Source organism: Engraulis encrasicolus, chromosome 6 (genome assembly GCF_034702125.1).
Source record: "Engraulis encrasicolus isolate BLACKSEA-1 chromosome 6, IST_EnEncr_1.0, whole genome shotgun sequence".
NCBI classification, from domain to species: domain Eukaryota; kingdom Metazoa; phylum Chordata; class Actinopteri; order Clupeiformes; family Engraulidae; genus Engraulis; species Engraulis encrasicolus.
Genome location: NC_085862.1, coordinates 18,138,087 through 18,144,944, shown reverse-complemented (window position 1 = coordinate 18,144,944; position 6,858 = coordinate 18,138,087). Strand labels below are relative to the sequence as shown.

General features: G+C 46.1%; 1 long non-coding RNA gene across 1 annotated transcript; it reads right to left on the bottom strand.

Annotated features, from left to right (window-relative positions):
• Positions 1–2,791, bottom strand: LOC134450230 (uncharacterized). Its single transcript, XR_010035046.1, has 5 exons — positions 2,618–2,791; positions 1,420–2,002; positions 1,096–1,193; positions 318–495; positions 1–93 (listed from the first exon to the last, which is right to left on the bottom strand). It is a non-coding gene; the product is annotated as an uncharacterized LOC134450230 (long non-coding RNA).
• Positions 2,792–6,858: the final 4,067 nt, after the last annotated feature.

Here is a 6,858-nt window from a genome sequence, read left to right as displayed (position 1 = left end):
GAGGAGCGGCACAGTGGTTGGTGCTGGGTTGATCAGGTTCAGATCCGAAGTTGCTGGTGTCATCAGCCCTCCCTCTGAAAGCTGGCTCCGTGCCTGTCAAAAAAAAGGCATGTTAATGTTATGAATGACTATTAAGACAAAAACAACCACCCCTTATCTACCTACAGAAGGACATGACATGAGCACGTGCATATGCTTGTGCACATGCCCCCACACACACTGCTACTGTCTTAAAGTTTGGTGCGCGTGCATGCATGCACGCCTAATCTCTCCCCCTTTGCCTCAAGTCAAGTGTGCATTTTAGAGGTTGTCCTCACCTGCACATGTGTGAAGAGCAGGAAGATTGGTGGTTGAGGATGAAGAGGTTCTCCTTGAGGATGAAGAGGTTCTTCTTGTGAGCGGCCCTGGTCCTGATGCTGATTGCCCATCACCATGCTGTGGCTCATCAAACCCATTACCGGCATATCAATGCTGAACAGGAACGACTGCTTCCATCTGCACGCATGCACACAGACATACACACACACACACGAGAGGGATACATAGAATACACTACATAAAAAAAAACACACCCATCATTTTAATGCAGAACACCAGGCTGAAGATACACAGCTTCTGGCCTGTGCAGGGATCACTACAGTGCCAGTGTTTTGTGTTATCCTCTATACATATTGCAATAAACGAACACAGCACAGAAAGGAATTACTGTTTGAAATATGTATAGTTCTAGTGCAGAACAAAACAGATTCAGTGTTTTCGAAGAGGGGATGTCTGCGCTTCAGCCTTGGTGGTGCTCACCGTCGAGGACAGCAGTATAAAGACAAGCTGGGCTACTTCACAGTGACTAGACCCAGAGATGACTGGAGCACTCAGCAACTTTTTTTAGAGGTTTTTTATTTTGGTGCACAAAATGACTGACGTTTCGGCGCACCTGCGCCTTCCTCAGAGTGCGCCGGTGCGCCGTGCGCCGAAACGTCAGTCATTTTGTGCACCAAAATAATAAAAAACCTCTAAAAAAGCTGCTGAGTGCTCCAGTCATCTTGGTCTAGTCACTGTGAAGTAGCCCAGCTTGTCTTGATTCAGTGTTTTACTCACCACTGTGTGCAAGTTTTCTGTGTTCAGCTCAGGTGGAAGCCTCCATCACAACATGTTGGTACTGACATCAACCATCCTTCAGAAAACTGCCTCTCTGCCTGTCAGAAATAGCAAAATTATGTTACCACAACAAGGTAATATCTTAAAGATATCCTTAACCAAAGACAGACAGACACACACTGCCACTGTCTTGGTTCTAGGAGACACACACGCCCTTTAAGGGTCACATGTATAATGACCGGGTTCTCACTTACTCACTCGCACACTCCTTTTCTCCTACGTTTGCCACAGACAATGCAGTGAGTTTTTAAAAAATGGCCTTACCTGCACATGTGTGAAGGGCAGGAAGAGGTTGAGGATGGAGCTGCCAGTCAGGAGGTCCAGAGCTGTCCTGGTCCATCACCATCATGTGGATCATCAACCCCAACTTCTTATATCTGCGTGCACACATTCTCTCTCTCTCTCACACACACACACACACAATTGGAGAGATACAGGTTATATGGCACATCAGGAGGCAGGGGTATAATTGCGCTTAGATGTTTAGAAATAAGTAGGTGCATGGACCCAAAAAGTAGAGTTCAATGTGGGAGCACACTTAAGACACTAAGGTCAAGTCACTACTCTCTGATGGCAGTAACCTGAAACGTCTGCTCTACTCTGCTCTGAGAATTGTTTAAAAAAAAATCTGATTGTGCTTGACCTTAGTGTCTTATTTAGTGTGTGAACCTGCTCCCACATTGAACTATATGGCACATTTAAAATCAGACCCAATGACAAGTCAAGTCAATGTAACGGACATGAACCGACCATTACATTAAAATAACAAACTTAACAGTCTTTGGATGATTGAAGAGGCAGGAGAGATGAGGGGTCTCGATCCAGTAGCATTTATTTACTTCCCAATCTGAAACAACAGACAGGGCGGACACAATGAGGCACACTGCAAGGGGGCGAAGCAAACGGCATTCCTGCGACACAATAGGCTCGTTAGCACCTGTTAACTTCATAACGATCGCGGACATTAATAGCGCTAATTTACATACTTTGAGCGAAAATTGCAACGAAAATATCAACACAAACGTAACAGAATATGCTCCCATCAAAGATCAATAAAATAACAGAGAAATTAAAGTACAGAAACATCATTAAATAGTTTGTGACCCTTGCCAGAAGTGAGGAAGATTTCCGGGGTGCCACACCAATTAACGCCCCATCAGAAACAATGGGTAACGATAAACCCATCCCAAGTACATTATACATTATAGCCCATATATTTTGAGAAGTTCACTAAGAGAACATATAAAGGTTTATTTTTAGCACTACTACATCAAGTCATTATGACAAATATACACACAACATCTGAAACTTAGGAAGGGCGGCCTGTTAGCTTGCCTTGAAGCTAAATAACATTAGCCAAAACCGCTAGTTGGTGGGCCGAGGTAAATGTTCGCCCTCCGACTGAAAGTCAACTCGTAAAGTAACCGTTATGTATATTCATGCATTTATATTGAAATCTTACCGACAGTTGAGTGATCGCTGCAGCGAAATCCATTCAGTCGTTTTAAAAAGTCCTGTGCGGCGCTTGTGTTGTCATTCGGCAGCATGTCACTGACTTGAGAAACTTGAACAGCCAAAGGGGCGTTACTGTGAGGGCGGTCTAGTAAGGAGGAATGGGCGTAGCGGTATTAACTGGACAAGACGCAGCTGGACCATATTGGATGCACACACTGAGGAGATGATATCCTGTCAAACATGGAGAACAGCTCTACCAGAGATTCTTTAAGTTTAGAGATATGCCAATGTATTTGGTTGCTATGGGCACCTAACTTGACCAGGTTCCGGTCTGCCTAAAGGGGCGTGTCATAATACTCCTAGCATTGAATAGAACAGTCCTTAGGTCTGCCTAGGTCTGCCTAAAGGGGGATTTCCCCCCCTCCCCCTTGCAATAATAGAACCCGGAAACAATGGGCCAATGGAACATCTCTCTCTACTCTCTCTGGCTCTATGCTCAACCGCACAGCAGATCGACTGTTTTCAGTTTTCTGGTGGTGTGTCGCTACTGTACCTGTCCAGCAGAGCTTGAAAGTCTTTACATTGCGCAACAACGTAGACACCTTAATTTCCTCCTGGGGATCAAGAAAGTTACTCTACTCTACTCTACTCTACTCTACTCTACTCTACTCTGATACCACCCATAGGTGTCCATGAAGTGAGCTTGGGTTTTAGGCTAGCTAGGTTGCTCATTTCTACAAAGCACCCCATGACGACAGAACAGTGGTCCCTGGCACAAATTCATGTCGGCTTGAAGAGTAGTAAACTTGGTAAAGGCTTCATATAACACGATCAGCATGATGGCTAGCCTTAATCTGTTACTTAAGCAATGTTGTTATGATGTAGTTGAGTCTTAACAGCAAGGAGTGAACAGGCCTACCGGTGCCCCCCATCTACACTACACAATTAAGACGCATGAAAACAATCCTACCTGATTCAATAAACACCAGCGTCATCTGTTTTTTATTTTCCAGTTGATTTCAAGCCCTCTCTGTTTCTCTTTAGGCCAGCAAAGGTGGGATATTAATCTGTGAGGGGATCCCGTGGGGGAGGTTCACTTGTAGGGGAGGTTTTCTTTACATGAAACGCAGACAATAAGCAGACCTCCCTCCTCCTGATTGCAAAACAATGCGAGTGGATTAGGAACTCTGGTTATGGGCTGTGGAGGTGGAGGACGTGAGAGAGAGAGAGAGAGAGACAGAGAGACAGAGAGACAGAGAGTCAAGAAACAGAGCCAAGGCCTGTCAGATGAAACGCATGCTATAAGGTGACGGATCGCCACTTCAACCTCCTCTTCAGCACATACTGTAAGTGCATGCAGGGATTCAGATGAGGGCGCTGGGGACAGATGGACGAACAGACGGGGGTGGTCGGATCGCCTGTCACGCCTGTCACACATGCACCCAATGCATCAGCCAGCGCCTGATGGAAAAAGCACAGCAGCATCAGCAGCAGCATCAGCAGCAGCAGCAGCAGCAGCAGCAGTGTCAGCTGAGGTATACTGTAGACACCACATCATTCTATCTCCTGCCCTGACACAGCTCACCCAATCACCCAATCACACCTTTGACATCCACACTGTATCTGCCTCTCCCAGTCACTCAGTCACACCATTGACACTCACACTGTATACATTCCACAAATACAATTACTGTATGCACACTCCATATACACACTACACACATCCAACACATTTACACAATTCACACAATAGGCCTACTTAAACACAACAGACTTCAGTGGACACACACACACACACACACACACACACACACACACACACACACACACACACACACACACACACACACACACACACACACACACACACACACACACACACACACACACACACACACACACACACACACACACACACACAGTCACACACACACACACACACACACACAGTCACACACACACACACACACACACACACAGTCACCCACACGTGACTGAAACTCAACAGATAGGAATGTGTGCCAGCAGTTGTTTCAACACATACGTGTACACACACACACACAATTCGCAGAATATTTAAACACAACAGACCTGAGTGGACACACACAGCTGAGTCCTAGGGAGATGTGTTAGTTTGTCTACAGCTTGTGGGCTACGGGTGTGATACTCCAGCTTCACTGTGTTGAAATGGTTGTGTGTGTGTGTGTGTGTGTGTGCGTGCGTGCGTGCGTGCGTGCGTGCGTGCGTGCGTGCGTGCGTGCGTGCGTGCGTGCGTGCGTGCGTGCGTGCGTGCGTGCGCGCGTGCGCGCGCATGCCTCACTGTGTTGAAATGGTTCAGTGGCCCACTGTGGGGCAGCAGGGACCAGAGGAGGCAGACACAGAGGTGCACACACACACACACACACACACACACACACGCACAGACACACACGCACGCACACACACACACACACACACACACACACACACACACACACACACACACACACACACACACACACACACACACACACACACACACACACACACACACACACACACACACACACACACACAGACACACACACACACACACACACACACTTCATTGTAAATTTGGTATGCGCAATACCCAAATCAACGTATTCTTCTAGAGAATTGGGAAACATAATACATTCTGTATATAGTAAGTTATGTAACTGAGTCAACAACTTAAGCAAGTGCTCACGCAAAAATGTGCGCACATGACATGATTGTTTTCAAGAGAAATACTTGGCTTAGAATGATGTGGTTTTGGTGAATTTCAGAACAATGCAGCGTTTGTGGAGTTGCGAAAGACACTGTCCACAAAATGGGGCCCCCAAGTGAGTCCAACTGTTGCAAAGATGATACCGCAGCAATCACGGCCAGGGATTAGGAGAACAGTACGGAGATGGACTGGGGCTTGAAATCGGGCCGGGCGTTTTCAGCCGACCCACCAGGCATTGAGAGACAGAAAGACCCCTGTGACATTACTCACAGCCATCTTTTAATATTGATTTATATTGACTGCAATAGCCAAAAGGCTTCATATAGTATATCTGACAATTTCAGAGAGGCCTGCTGTAGCGGCATGAGGATGGATGCCATTGAGTAGAGGGCCAGGCCAATATCATCAACAGTCCACCGGGAAAATGCCCTGTATGACCGATGGCCAATCCAGCCATGAAGAGTCAGATACTTTTCAGATTGTTTGAGGTTCACCTCTGGGTCTTGACGATTTCCAAACGCCAGCCCCCTGTAGTTTCTCCACCGAGAGTGGTTCACGCTGGTTAAAGGGGACGTAAATTGAAAAATAAAAAACGGATACAATAAACACGTCTCTCTGGGATGTCCACGTTCCACACAGAGGGACAGTCATAAACACCACGATTGCCTGAACTTGCAATAACACAAGCCTGAAAATGCAATGACTGTGATAATGTGGATCGTAAAATTTATTACAGACGTTTAAAGGGCAGCTAAGGATGTTATTTATGAATTTCATCCAACTGATGACTTTTTCACCTCTTTTTCAATATTTGCCTACTTTTAATATTAATTCAATGATTCATTCAGTTGAATGGCTCACATGTTTATGGAAGGAATGTAGTGCACAGGCCTACATGAATGAATGTTTTTCATGGATTTCGATATCCCGAAGTCAAAATGCATGAATATACATTAATTCTTTTTTTAGGATCAACATTTTATTGATTTTCAACAGGGGTTAGGGGGATGGGTGGGGTTACAGACATATTGAGGATCCTTGTAGCACAACAGTGAAACGGTAAAAAAAGAAGTAAAAAAGAAAAGAAAATATAGAAATCAAATACATGAATTCTTGTAGGACTATACAGTATACTGCACTTACCGTAGGCCATTGTGGGCCACACAGGACATGCCAGCAGGTATTTCGTCTCAACATAATGAGAAGCAGCCGGACAGCATGTGCCATTAGCAAGCAGTGGCCCCTGGACTGGGGCCCTGAGAGGAAGGGATGGGATGAAATGTGTTTGTGTGTGTGTGTGTGTGCGCCCGCGCGTGTGAGTGCGTGCGTGCGTGCGTGCCTGCGTATGTGTATGTGTGCGTGTGTGTGGACGCACACACGTGTGTTTGTGTATGTATTTGAAAAGGAGGGCAGACGTCATTACTCAAGCCAGTGCATGTGTTTACCCCTGTTGTACCTTCAGGGAGAAGAGGAGAGAGGGAGAAGAGGAGAGAGGGAGAGGAGGAGAGGAGAAGCAGCGG